At 33.1% G+C, this 14,579-nt stretch overlaps 10 non-coding genes across 10 annotated transcripts in view; all 10 read left to right on the top strand.

Moving 5' to 3' along the window:
- The first annotated feature begins 417 nt into the window (after positions 1 to 417).
- TRNAT-UGU (transfer RNA threonine (anticodon UGU)) lies at positions 418 to 490 on the top strand. Its single transcript has one exon. It is a non-coding gene; the product is annotated as a tRNA-Thr (tRNA).
- A 1,087-nt stretch (positions 491 to 1,577) lies between these two features.
- Positions 1,578 to 1,650, top strand: TRNAT-UGU (transfer RNA threonine (anticodon UGU)). Its single transcript has one exon. It is a non-coding gene; the product is annotated as a tRNA-Thr (tRNA).
- A 1,107-nt stretch (positions 1,651 to 2,757) lies between these two features.
- TRNAT-UGU (transfer RNA threonine (anticodon UGU)) lies at positions 2,758 to 2,830 on the top strand. The gene has a single exon. It is a non-coding gene; the product is annotated as a tRNA-Thr (tRNA).
- A 1,087-nt stretch (positions 2,831 to 3,917) lies between these two features.
- On the top strand, positions 3,918 to 3,990 carry TRNAT-UGU (transfer RNA threonine (anticodon UGU)). The gene has a single exon. It is a non-coding gene; the product is annotated as a tRNA-Thr (tRNA).
- Positions 3,991 to 7,459: 3,469 nt separating this feature from the next.
- Positions 7,460 to 7,532, top strand: TRNAT-UGU (transfer RNA threonine (anticodon UGU)). The gene has a single exon. It is a non-coding gene; the product is annotated as a tRNA-Thr (tRNA).
- Positions 7,533 to 8,639: 1,107 nt separating this feature from the next.
- TRNAT-UGU (transfer RNA threonine (anticodon UGU)) lies at positions 8,640 to 8,712 on the top strand. Its single transcript has one exon. It is a non-coding gene; the product is annotated as a tRNA-Thr (tRNA).
- A 1,107-nt stretch (positions 8,713 to 9,819) lies between these two features.
- Positions 9,820 to 9,892, top strand: TRNAT-UGU (transfer RNA threonine (anticodon UGU)). Its single transcript has one exon. It is a non-coding gene; the product is annotated as a tRNA-Thr (tRNA).
- Positions 9,893 to 12,179: 2,287 nt separating this feature from the next.
- TRNAT-UGU (transfer RNA threonine (anticodon UGU)) lies at positions 12,180 to 12,252 on the top strand. The gene has a single exon. It is a non-coding gene; the product is annotated as a tRNA-Thr (tRNA).
- Positions 12,253 to 13,361: 1,109 nt separating this feature from the next.
- On the top strand, positions 13,362 to 13,434 carry TRNAT-UGU (transfer RNA threonine (anticodon UGU)). Its single transcript has one exon. It is a non-coding gene; the product is annotated as a tRNA-Thr (tRNA).
- Positions 13,435 to 14,541: 1,107 nt separating this feature from the next.
- Positions 14,542 to 14,579, top strand: part of TRNAT-UGU (transfer RNA threonine (anticodon UGU)) — a 73-nt gene continuing 35 nt past the window's right edge. The window contains exon 1 of the tRNA in view: positions 14,542 to 14,579. This exon is cut by the window's right edge and continues 35 nt beyond it. This is a non-coding gene — a tRNA (tRNA-Thr).

The raw sequence follows: 14,579 nt of genomic DNA, 5'->3' as shown, positions 1-14,579 counted from the left end.
GGCTATTTGAAAAGGATTCAACATCACAATAAATAGAACCAAGAGAATGAAAACAGTATACATAAGCCTACATTTTTAATTGTCATATTAGTGCTAAAGTATAATGAAAACCAAAGTTGAAGTGTTCCTTTATAAGGCAGGAGGATAAAATCTTTTGTTTTATGTTAACCTGGCCTCTCTCCGACAGCTCGTTAAGAAGTAAAGTAATACATTCCTAGTCCATTATAGATGACTACAACTACTTTGCCAATTTTATGTGACTGTCTTGATGCAATCTTGAAGAACCTTAAGATGACCATAAACACAACAATTGTAATTGAAAAAAGTACATTTACCAGAAAAGATTTGAAATTTGCTGTATATCAATTTCCATCCTCAACCAGACACCAAAATGTGTATAAAATAACTTAACAAAGTGGCTCCATAGCTCAGGGGTTAGTGCACTGGTCTTGTAAACCAGGGGTCGTGAGATCAAATCTCACTGGGGCCTAATGCTAAAACTTAAGTTGCAGCAACCTATATTGCAATACTCTGCTTTAGTATGCTAAATGAGAAGATGATGAATACACTTGTATATCCAAATTGGAAAGACACATATCGCATTCAGTCTAACCTATGGACTGGTATCAAGAGCATATTTGAAAACATTTGTGTTTTCTTTTATTGGACCAATTTCCTTCAAACTGAAACTCCCAGCATGGTTATTCACCATCATTATAAAATAAATATAAGAGATTTCCAATTATTTATCTTTAAAAAGAGCATTTAAAGCACATATCAACATGCATTGCATAGAGCAGATTTAATCTTGAGCAATTGATACCGTTATTTTGAACATAGGTGCCAATAAATATAACTGAAGGCTGATTTGAACATGTAAGCATATATACTCTACACGTGCAAGCACACTCAGGGTAATGACCACTAATGACTACAAATAACTCTATAAAGATGTCCGGCTATAACATTTTGAAATAATTCCACCCTATGGATCCTAAAGTTGGAAAGCCATGGAAAGTATGACCAATTTTGGATCTCTATTATGTACACACCACAATAACATAAAACAGCTCATTTTAAAATGCATTTAAATAATTTGATTCAAAGTGGCTCCCAGGTATGCCTCAATTATAGATATTGCATATATATATATCTGAATAGGCTATTTGAAAAGGATTCAACATCACAATAAATAGAACCAAGAGAATGAAAACAGTATACATAAGCCTACATTTTTAATTGTCATATTAGTGCTAAAGTATAATGAAAACCAAAGTTGAAGTGTTCCTTTATAAGGCAGGAGGATAAAATCTTTTGTTTTATGTTAACCTGGCCTCTCTCCTACAGCTCGTTAAGAAGTAAAGTAATACATTCCTAGTCCATTATAGATGACTACAACTACTTTGCCAATTTTATGTGACTGTTTTGATGCAATCTTGAAGAACCTTAAGATGACCATAAACACAACAATTGTAATTGAAAAAAGTACATTTACCAGAAAAGATTTGAAATTTGCTGTATATCAATTTCCATCCTCAACCAGACACCAAAATGTGTATAAAATAACTTAACAAAGTGGCTCCATAGCTCAGGGGTTAGTGCACTGGTCTTGTAAACCAGGGGTCGTGAGATCAAATCTCACTGGGGCCTAATGTCTCATTATTGTTACTCCTGCTAAAACTTAAGTTGCAGCAACCTATATTGCAATACTCTGCTTTAGTATGCTAAATGAGAAGATGATGAATACACTTGTATATCCAAATTGGAAAGACACATATCGCATTCAGTCTAACCTATGGACTGGTATCAAGAGCATATTTGAAAACATTTGTGTTTTCTTTTATTGGACCAATTTCCTTCAAACTGAAACTCCCAGCATGGTTATTCACCATCATTATAAAATAAATATAAGAGATTTCCAATTATTTATCTTTAAAAAGAGCATTTAAAGCACATATCAACATGCATTGCATAGAGCAGATTTAATCTTGAGCAATTGATACCGTTATTTTGAACATAGGTGCCAATAAATATAACTGAAGGCTGATTTGAACATGTAAGCATATATACTCTACACGTGCAAGCATACTCAGGGTAATGACCACTAATGACTACAAATAACTCTATAAAGATGTCCGGCTATAACATTTTGAAATAATTCCACCCTATGGATCCTAAAGTTGGAAAGCCATGGAAAGTATGACCAATTTTGGATCTCTATTATGTACACACCACAATAACATAAAACAGCTCATTTTAAAATGCATTTAAATAATTTGATTCAAAGTGTCTCCCAGGTATGCCTCAATTATAGATATTGCATATATATATATCTGAATAGGCTATTTGAAAAGGATTCAACATCACAATAAATAGAACCAAGAGAATGAAAACAGTATACATAAGCCTACATTTTTAATTGTCATATTAGTGCTAAAGTATAATGAAAACCAAAGTTGAAGTGTTCCTTTATAAGGCAGGAGGATAAAATCTTTTGTTTTATGTTAACCTGGCCTCTCTCCGACAGCTCGTTAAGAAGTAAAGTAATACATTCCTAGTCCATTATAGATGACTACAACTACTTTGCCAATTTTATGTGACTGTCTTGATGCAATCTTGAAGAACCTTAAGATGACCATAAACACAACAATTGTAATTGAAAAAAGTACATTTACCAGAAAAGATTTGAAATTTGCTGTATATCAATTTCCATCCTCAACCAGACACCAAAATGTGTATAAAATAACTTAACAAAGTGGCTCCATAGCTCAGGGGTTAGTGCACTGGTCTTGTAAACCAGGGGTCGTGAGATCAAATCTCACTGGGGCCTAATGCTAAAACTTAAGTTGCAGCAACCTATATTGCAATACTCTGCTTTAGTATGCTAAATGAGAAGATGATGAATACACTTGTATATCCAAATTGGAAAGACACATATCGCATTCAGTCTAACCTATGGACTGGTATCAAGAGCATATTTGAAAACATTTGTGTTTTCTTTTATTGGACCAATTTCCTTCAAACTGAAACTCCCAGCATGGTTATTCACCATCATTATAAAATAAATATAAGAGATTTCCAATTATTTATCTTTAAAAAGAGCATTTAAAGCACATATCAACATGCATTGCATAGAGCAGATTTAATCTTGAGCAATTGATACCGTTATTTTGAACATAGGTGCCAATAAATATAACTGAAGGCTGATTTGAACATGTAAGCATATATACTCTACACGTGCAAGCACACTCAGGGTAATGACCACTAATGACTACAAATAACTCTATAAAGATGTCCGGCTATAACATTTTGAAATAATTCCACCCTATGGATCCTAAAGTTGGAAAGCCATGGAAAGTATGACCAATTTTGGATCTCTATTATGTACACACCACAATAACATAAAACAGCTCATTTTAAAATGCATTTAAATAATTTGATTCAAAGTGTCTCCCAGGTATGCCTCAATTATAGATATTGCATATATATATATCTGAATAGGCTATTTGAAAAGGATTCAACATCACAATAAATAGAACCAAGAGAATGAAAACAGTATACATAAGCCTACATTTTTAATTGTCATATTAGTGCTAAAGTATAATGAAAACCAAAGTTGAAGTGTTCCTTTATAAGGCAGGAGGATAAAATCTTTTGTTTTATGTTAACCTGGCCTCTCTCCTACAGCTCGTTAAGAAGTAAAGTAATACATTCCTAGTCCATTATAGATGACTACAACTACTTTGCCAATTTTATGTGACTGTTTTGATGCAATCTTGAAGAACCTTAAGATGACCATAAACACAACAATTGTAATTGAAAAAAGTACATTTACCAGAAAAGATTTGAAATTTGCTGTATATCAATTTCCATCCTCAACCAGACACCAAAATGTGTATAAAATAACTTAACAAAGTGGCTCCATAGCTCAGGGGTTAGTGCACTGGTCTTGTAAACCAGGGGTCGTGAGATCAAATCTCACTGGGGCCTAATGTCTCATTATTGTTACTCCTGCTAAAACTTAAGTTGCAGCAACCTATATTGCAATACTCTGCTTTAGTATGCTAAATGAGAAGATGATGAATACACTTGTATATCCAAATTGGAAAGACACATATCGCATTCAGTCTAACCTATGGACTGGTATCAAGAGCATATTTGAAAACATTTGTGTTTTCTTTTATTGGACCAATTTCCTTCAAACTGAAACTCCCAGCATGGTTATTCACCATCATTATAAAATAAATATAAGAGATTTCCAATTATTTATCTTTAAAAAGAGCATTTAAAGCACATATCAACATGCATTGCATAGAGCAGATTTAATCTTGAGCAATTGATACCGTTATTTTGAACATAGGTGCCAATAAATATAACTGAAGGCTGATTTGAACATGTAAGCATATATACTCTACACGTGCAAGCACACTCAGGGTAATGACCACTAATGACTACAAATAACTCTATAAAGATGTCCGGCTATAACATTTTGAAATAATTCCACCCTATGGATCCTAAAGTTGGAAAGCCATGGAAAGTATGACCAATTTTGGATCTCTATTATGTACACACCACAATAACATAAAACAGCTCATTTTAAAATGCATTTAAATAATTTGATTCAAAGTGTCTCCCAGGTATGCCTCAATTATAGATATTGCATATATATATATCTGAATAGGCTATTTGAAAAGGATTCAACATCACAATAAATAGAACCAAGAGAATGAAAACAGTATACATAAGCCTACATTTTTAATTGTCATATTAGTGCTAAAGTATAATGAAAACCAAAGTTGAAGTGTTCCTTTATAAGGCAGGAGGATAAAATCTTTTGTTTTATGTTAACCTGGCCTCTCTCCTACAGCTCGTTAAGAAGTAAAGTAATACATTCCTAGTCCATTATAGATGACTACAACTACTTTGCCAATTTTATGTGACTGTTTTGATGCAATCTTGAAGAACCTTAAGATGACCATAAACACAACAATTGTAATTGAAAAAAGTACATTTACCAGAAAAGATTTGAAATTTGCTGTATATCAATTTCCATCCTCAACCAGACACCAAAATGTGTATAAAATAACTTAACAAAGTGGCTCCATAGCTCAGGGGTTAGTGCACTGGTCTTGTAAACCAGGAGTCATGAGATCAAATCTCACTGGGGCCTAATGTATCATTATTGTTACTCCTGCTAAAACTTAAGTTGCAGCAACCTATATTGCAATACTCTGCTTTAGTATGCTAAATGAGAAGATGATGAATACACTTGTATATCCAAATTGGAAAGACACATATCGCATTCAGTCTAACCTATGGACTGGTATCAAGAGCATATTTGAAAACATTTGTGTTTTCTTTTATTGGACCAATTTCCTTCAAACTGAAACTCCCAGCATGGTTATTCACCATCATTATAAAATAAATATAAGAGATTTCCAATTATTTATCTTTAAAAAGAGCATTTAAAGCACATATCAACATGCATTGCATAGAGCAGATTTAATCTTGAGCAATTGATACCGTTATTTTGAACATAGGTGCCAATAAATATAACTGAAGGCTGATTTGAACATGTAAGCATATATACTCTACACGTGCAAGCACACTCAGGGTAATGACCACTAATGACTACAAATAACTCTATAAAGATGTCCGGCTATAACATTTTGAAATAATTCCACCCTATGGATCCTAAAGTTGGAAAGCCATGGAAAGTATGACCAATTTTGGATCTCTATTATGTACACACCACAATAACATAAAACAGCTCATTTTAAAATGCATTTAAATAATTTGATTCAAAGTGTCTCCCAGGTATGCCTCAATTATAGATATTGCATATATATATATCTGAATAGGCTATTTGAAAAGGATTCAACATCACAATAAATAGAACCAAGAGAATGAAAACAGTATACATAAGCCTACATTTTTAATTGTCATATTAGTGCTAAAGTATAATGAAAACCAAAGTTGAAGTGTTCCTTTATAAGGCAGGAGGATAAAATCTTTTGTTTTATGTTAACCTGGCCTCTCTCCTACAGCTCGTTAAGAAGTAAAGTAATACATTCCTAGTCCATTATAGATGACTACAACTACTTTGCCAATTTTATGTGACTGTTTTGATGCAATCTTGAAGAACCTTAAGATGACCATAAACACAACAATTGTAATTGAAAAAAGTACATTTACCAGAAAAGATTTGAAATTTGCTGTATATCAATTTCCATCCTCAACCAGACACCAAAATGTGTATAAAATAACTTAACAAAGTGGCTCCATAGCTCAGGGGTTAGTGCACTGGTCTTGTAAACCAGGAGTCGTGAGATCAAATCTCACTGGGGCCTAATGTCTCATTATTGTTACTCCTGCTAAAACTTAAGTTGCAGTAACCTATATTGCAATACTCTGCTTTAGTATGCTAAATGAGAAGATGATGAATACACTTGTATATCCAAATTGGAAAGACACATATCGCATTCAGTCTAACCTATGGACTGGTATCAAGAGCATATTTGAAAACATTTGTGTTTTCTTTTATTGGACCAATTTCCTTCAAACTGAAACTCCCAGCATGGTTATTCACCATCATTATAAAATAAATATAAGAGATTTCCAATTATTTATCTTTAAAAAGAGCATTTAAAGCACATATCAACATGCATTGCATAGAGCAGATTTAATCTTGAGCAATTGATACCGTTATTTTGAACATAGGTGCCAATAAATATAACTGAAGGCTGATTTGAACATGTAAGCATATATACTGTACACGTGCAAGCACACTCAGGGTAATGACCACTAATGACTACAAATAACTCTATAAAGATGTCCGGCTATAACATTTTGAAATAATTCCACCCTATGGATCCTAAAGTTGGAAAGCCATGGAAAGTATGACCAATTTTGGATCTCTATTATGTACACACCACAATAACATAAAACAGCTCATTTTAAAATGCATTTAAATAATTTGATTCAAAGTGTCTCCCAGGTATGCCTCAATTATAGATATTGCATATATATATATATCTGAATAGGCTATTTGAAAAGGATTCAACATCACAATAAATAGAACCAAGAGAATGAAAACAGTATACATAAGCCTACATTTTTAATTGTCATATTAGTGCTAAAGTATAATGAAAACCAAAGTTGAAGTGTTCCTTTATAAGGCAGGAGGATAAAATCTTTTGTTTTATGTTAACCTGGCCTCTCTCCTACAGCTCGTTAAGAAGTAAAGTAATACATTCCTAGTCCATTATAGATGACTACAACTACTTTGCCAATTTTATGTGACTGTCTTGATGCAATCTTGAAGAACCTTAAGATGACCATAAACACAACAATTGTAATTGAAAAAAGTACATTTACCAGAAAAGATTTGAAATTTGCTGTATATCATTTTCCATCCTCAACCAGACACCAAAATGTGTATAAAATAACTTAACCAAGTGGCTCCATATCTCAGGGGTTAGAGCACTGGTCTTGTAAACCAGGGGTCGTGAGTTCAAATCTCACTGGGGCCTAATGTCTCATTATTGTTACTCCTGCTAAAACTTAAGTTGCAGCAACCTATATTGCAATACTCTGCTTTAGTATGCTAAATGAGAAGATGATGAATACACTTGTATATCCAAATTGGAAAGACACATATCGCATTCAGTCTAACCTATGGACTGGTATCAAGAGCATATTTGAAAACATTTGTGTTTTCTTTTATTGGACCAATTTCCTTCAAACTGAAACTCCCAGCATGGTTATTCACCATCATTATAAAATAAACATTAGAGATTTCCAATTATTTAACTTTAAAAAGAGCATTTAAAGCACATATCAACATGCATTGCATAGAGCAGATTTAATCTTGAGCAATTGATACCGTTATTTTGAACATAGGTGCCAATAAATATAACTGAAGGCTGATTTGAACATGTAAGCATATATACTCTACACGTGCAAGCACACTCAGGGTAATGACCACTAATGACTACAAATAACTCTATAAAGATGTCCGGCTATAACATTTTGAAATAATTCCACCCTATGGATCCTAAAGTTGGAAAGCCATGGAAAGTATGACCAATTTTGGATCTCTATTATGTACACACCACAATAACATAAAACAGCTCATTTTAAAATGCATTTAAATAATTTGATTCAAAGTGTCTCCCAGGTATGCCTCAATTATAGATATTGCATATATATATATCTGAATAGGCTATTTGAAAAGGATTCAACATCACAATAAATAGAACCAAGAGAATGAAAACAGTATACATAAGCCTACATTTTTAATTGTCATATTAGTGCTAAAGTATAATGAAAACCAAAGTTGAAGTGTTCCCTTATAAGGCAGGAGGATAAAATCTTTTGTTTTATGTTAACCTGGCCTCTTTCCTACAGCTCGTTAAGAAGTAAAGTAATACATTCCTAGTCCATTATAGATGACTACAACTACTTTGCCAATTTTATGTGACTGTCTTGATGCAATCTTGAAGAACCTTAAGATGACCATAAACACAACAATTGTAATTGAAAAAAGTACATTTACCAGAAAAGATTTGAAATTTGCTGTATATCATTTTCCATCCTCAACCAGACACCAAAATGTGTATAAAATAACTTAACCAAGTGGCTCCATATCTCAGGGGTTAGAGCACTGGTCTTGTAAGCCAGGGGTCGTGAGTTCAAATCTCACTGGGGCCTAATGTCTCATTATTGTTACTCCTGCTAAAACTTAAGTTGCAGCAACCTATATTGCAATACTCTGCTTTAGTATGCTAAATGAGAAGATGATGAATACACTTGTATATCCAAATTGGAAAGACACATATCGCATTCAGTCTAACCTATGGACTGGTATCAAGAGCATATTTGAAAACATTTGTGTTTTCTTTTATTGGACCAATTTCCTTCAAACTGAAACTCCCAGCATGGTTATTCACCATCATTATAAAATAAACATTAGAGATTTCCAATTATTTAACTTTAAAAAGAGCATTTAAAGCACATATCAACATGCATTGCATAGAGCAGATTTAATCTTGAGCAATTGATACCGTTATTTTGAACATAGGTGCCAATAAATATAACTGAAGGCTGATTTGAACATGTAAGCATATATACTCTACACGTGCAAGCATACTCAGGGTAATGACCACTAATGACTACAAATAACTCTATAAAGATGTCCGGCTATAACATTTTGAAATAATTCCACCCTATGGATCCTAAAGTTGGAAAGCCATGGAAAGTATGACCAATTTTGGATCTCTATTATGTACACACCACAATAACATAAAACAGCTCATTTTAAAATGCATTTAAATAATTTGATTCAAAGTGTCTCCCAGGTATGCCTCAATTATAGATATTGCATATATATATATCTGAATAGGCTATTTGAAAAGGATTCAACATCACAATAAATAGAACCAAGAGAATGAAAACAGTATACATAAGCCTACATTTTTAATTGTCATATTAGTGCTAAAGTATAATGAAAACCAAAGTTGAAGTGTTCCCTTATAAGGCAGGAGGATAAAATCTTTTGTTTTATGTTAACCTGGCCTCTCTCCTACAGCTCGTTAAGAAGTAAAGTAATACATTCCTAGTCCATTATAGATGACTACAACTACTTTGCCAATTTTATGTGACTGTCTTGATGCAATCTTGAAGAACCTTAAGATGACCATAAACACAACAATTGTAATTGAAAAAAGTACATTTACCAGAAAAGATTTGAAATTTGCTGTATATCATTTTCCATCCTCAACCAGACACCAAAATGTGTATAAAATAACTTAACCAAGTGGCTCCATATCTCAGGGGTTAGAGCACTGGTCTTGTAAACCAGGGGTCGTGAGTTCAAATCTCACTGGGGCCTAATGTCTCATTATTGTTACTCCTGCTAAAACTTAAGTTGCAGCAACCTATATTGCAATACTCTGCTTTAGTATGCTAAATGAGAAGATGATGAATACACTTGTATATCCAAATTGGAAAGACACATATCGCATTCAGTCTAACCTATGGACTGGTATCAAGAGCATATTTGAAAACATTTGTGTTTTCTTTTATTGGACCAATTTCCTTCAAACTGAAACTCCCAGCATGGTTATTCACCATCATTATAAAATAAATATAAGAGATTTCCAATTATTTATCTTTAAAAAGAGCATTTAAAGCACATATCAACATGCATTGCATAGAGCAGATTTAATCTTGAGCAATTGATACCGTTATTTTGAACATAGGTGCCAATAAATATAACTGAAGGCTGATTTGAACATGTAAGCATATATACTGTACACGTGCAAGCACACTCAGGGTAATGACCACTAATGACTACAAATAACTCTATAAAGATGTCCGGCTATAACATTTTGAAATAATTCCACCCTATGGATCCTAAAGTTGGAAAGCCATGGAAAGTATGACCAATTTTGGATCTCTATTATGTACACACCACAATAACATAAAACAGCTCATTTTAAAATGCATTTAAATAATTTGATTCAAAGTGTCTCCCAGGTATGCCTCAATTATAGATATTGCATATATATATATCTGAATAGGCTATTTGAAAAGGATTCAACATCACAATAAATAGAACCAAGAGAATGAAAACAGTATACATAAGCCTACATTTTTAATTGTCATATTAGTGCTAAAGTATAATGAAAACCAAAGTTGAAGTGTTCCTTTATAAGGCAGGAGGATAAAATCTTTTGTTTTATGTTAACCTGGCCTCTCTCCTACAGCTCGTTAAGAAGTAAAGTAATACATTCCTAGTCCATTATAGATGACTACAACTACTTTGCCAATTTTATGTGACTGTTTTGATGCAATCTTGAAGAACCTTAAGATGACCATAAACACAACAATTGTAATTGAAAAAAGTACATTTACCAGAAAAGATTTGAAATTTGCTGTATATCAATTTCCATCCTCAACCAGACACCAAAATGTGTATAAAATAACGTAACAAAGTGGCTCCATAGCTCAGGGGTTAGTGCACTGGTCTTGTAAACCAGGAGTCGTGAGATCAAATCTCACTGGGGCCTAATGTCTCATTATTGTTACTCCTGCTAAAACTTAAGTTGCAGCAACCTATATTGCAATACTCTGCTTTAGTATGCTAAATGAGAAGATGATGAATACACTTGTATATCCAAATTGGAAAGACACATATCGCATTCAGTCTAACCTATGGACTGGTATCAAGAGCATATTTGAAAACATTTGTGTTTTCTTTTATTGGACCAATTTCCTTCAAACTGAAACTCCCAGCATGGTTATTCACCATCATTATAAAATAAATATAAGAGATTTCCAATTATTTATCTTTAAAAAGAGCATTTAAAGCACATATCAACATGCATTGCATAGAGCAGATTTAATCTTGAGCAATTGATACCGTTATTTTGAACATAGGTGCCAATAAATATAACTGAAGGCTGATTTGAACATGTAAGCATATATACTGTACACGTGCAAGCACACTCAGGGTAATGACCACTAATGACTACAAATAACTCTATAAAGATGTCCGGCTATAACATTTTGAAATAATTCCACCCTATGGATCCTAAAGTTGGAAAGCCATGGAAAGTATGACCAATTTTGGATCTCTATTATGTACACACCACAATAACATAAAACAGCTCATTTTAAAATGCATTTAAATAATTTGATTCAAAGTGTCTCCCAGGTATGCCTCAATTATAGATATTGCATATATATATATCTGAATAGGCTATTTGAAAAGGATTCAACATCACAATAAATAGAACCAAGAGAATGAAAACAGTATACATAAGCCTACATTTTTAATTGTCATATTAGTGCTAAAGTATAATGAAAACCAAAGTTGAAGTGTTCCTTTATAAGGCAGGAGGATAAAATCTTTTGTTTTATGTTAACCTGGCCTCTCTCCTACAGCTCGTTAAGAAGTAAAGTAATACATTCCTAGTCCATTATAGATGACTACAACTACTTTGCCAATTTTATGTGACTGTTTTGATGCAATCTTGAAGAACCTTAAGATGACCATAAACACAACAATTGTAATTGAAAAAAGTACATTTACCAGAAAAGATTTGAAATTTGCTGTATATCAATTTCCATCCTCAACCAGACACCAAAATGTGTATAAAATAACTTAACAAAGTGGCTCCATAGCTCAGGGGTTAGTGCACTGGTCTTGTAAACCAGGGGTTGTGAGATCAAATCTCACTGGGGCCTAATGTCTCATTATTGTTACTCCTGCTAAAACTTAAGTTGCAGCAACCTATATTGCAATACTCTGCTTTAGTATGCTAAATGAGAAGATGATGAATACACTTGTATATCCAAATTGGAAAGACACATATCGCATTCAGTCTAACCTATGGACTGGTATCAAGAGCATATTTGAAAACATTTGTGTTTTCTTTTATTGGACCAATTTCCTTCAAACTGAAACTCCCAGCATGGTTATTCACCATCATTATAAAATAAACATTAGAGATTTCCAATTATTTAACTTTAAAAAGAGCATTTAAAGCACATATCAACATGCATTGCATAGAGCAGATTTAATCTTGAGCAATTGATACCGTTATTTTGAACATAGGTGCCAATAAATATAACTGAAGGCTGATTTGAACATGTAAGCATATATACTCTACACGTGCAAGCATACTCAGGGTAATGACCACTAATGACTACAAATAACTCTATAAAGATGTCCGGCTATAACATTTTGAAATAATTCCACCCTATGGATCCTAAAGTTGGAAAGCCATGGAAAGTATGACCAATTTTGGATCTCTATTATGTACACACCACAATAACATAAAACAGCTCATTTTAAAATGCATTTAAATAATTTGATTCAAAGTGTCTCCCAGGTATGCCTCAATTATAGATATTGCATATATATATATATCTGAATAGGCTATTTGAAAAGGATTCAACATCACAATAAATAGAACCAAGAGAATGAAAACAGTATACATAAGCCTACATTTTTAATTGTCATATTAGTGCTAAAGTATAATGAAAACCAAAGTTGAAGTGTTCCCTTATAAGGCAGGAGGATAAAATCTTTTGTTTTATGTTAACCTGGCCTCTCTCCTACAGCTCGTTAAGAAGTAAAGTAATACATTCCTAGTCCATTATAGATGACTACAACTACTTTGCCAATTTTATGTGACTGTCTTGATGCAATCTTGAAGAACCTTAAGATGACCATAAACACAACAATTGTAATTGAAAAAAGTACATTTACCAGAAAAGATTTGAAATTTGCTGTATATCATTTTCCATCCTCAACCAGACACCAAAATGTGTATAAAATAACTTAACCAAGTGGCTCCATATCTCAGGGGTTAGAGCACTGGTCTTGTAAGCCAGGGGTCGTGAGTTCAAATCTCACTGGGGCCTAATGTCTCATTATTGTTACTCCTGCTAAAACTTAAGTTGCAGCAACCTATATTGCAATACTCTGCTTTAGTATGCTAAATGAGAAGATGATGAATACACTTGTATATCCAAATTGGAAAGACACATATCGCATTCAGTCTAACCTATGGACTGGTATCAAGAGCATATTTGAAAACATTTGTGTTTTCTTTTATTGGACCAATTTCCTTCAAACTGAAACTCCCAGCATGGTTATTCACCATCATTATAAAATAAACATTAGAGATTTCCTATTATTTAACTTTAAAAAGAGCAGTTAAAGCACATATCAACATGCATTGCATAGAGCAGATTTCATCTTGCGCAATTGATACCAATATTTTGAACATAGGTGCCAATAGATATAACTGATGGCTGATTTGAACATGTAAGCATATATACTCTACACGTGCAAGCACACTCAGGGAAATTACCACTAATGACTACAAATAATTCTATAAAGATGTCCGGCTATAACATTTTGAAATAATTCCACCCTATGGATCCTTAAGTTGGAAAGCCATGGAAAGTATGACCAATTTTGGATCTCTATTATGTACACACCACACTAACATAAAACAGCTCATTTTAAAATGCATTTAAATAATTTGATTCAAAGTGTCTCCCAGGTATGCCTCAATTATAGATATTGCATATATATATATCTGAATAGGCTATTTGAAAAGGATTCAACATCACAATAAATAGAACCAAGAGAATGAAAACAGTATACATAAGCCTACATTTTTAATTGTCATATTAGTGCTAAAGTATAATGAAAACCAAAGTTGAAGTGTTCCTTTATAAGGCAGGAGGATAAAATCTTTTGTTTTATGTTAACCTGGCCTCTCTCCTACAGCTCGTTAAGAAGTAAAGTAATACATTCCTAGTCCATTATAGATGACTACAACTACTTTGCCAATTTTATGTGACTGTCTTGATGCAATCTTGAAGAACCTTAAGATGACCATAAACACAACAATTGTAATTGAAAAAAGTACATTTACCAGAAAAGATTTGAAATTTGCTGTATATCATTTTCCATCCTCAACCAGACACCAAAATGTGTATAAAATAACTTAACCAAGTGGCTCCATAGCTCAGGGGTTAGAGCACTGGTCTTGTAA

Source organism: Taudactylus pleione, unplaced genomic scaffold, assembly GCF_031769625.1.
Source record: "Taudactylus pleione unplaced genomic scaffold, aTauple2 ptg000117l, whole genome shotgun sequence".
NCBI classification, from domain to species: domain Eukaryota; kingdom Metazoa; phylum Chordata; class Amphibia; order Anura; family Myobatrachidae; genus Taudactylus; species Taudactylus pleione.
This window is presented reverse-complemented; position numbering and strand designations above follow the sequence as displayed.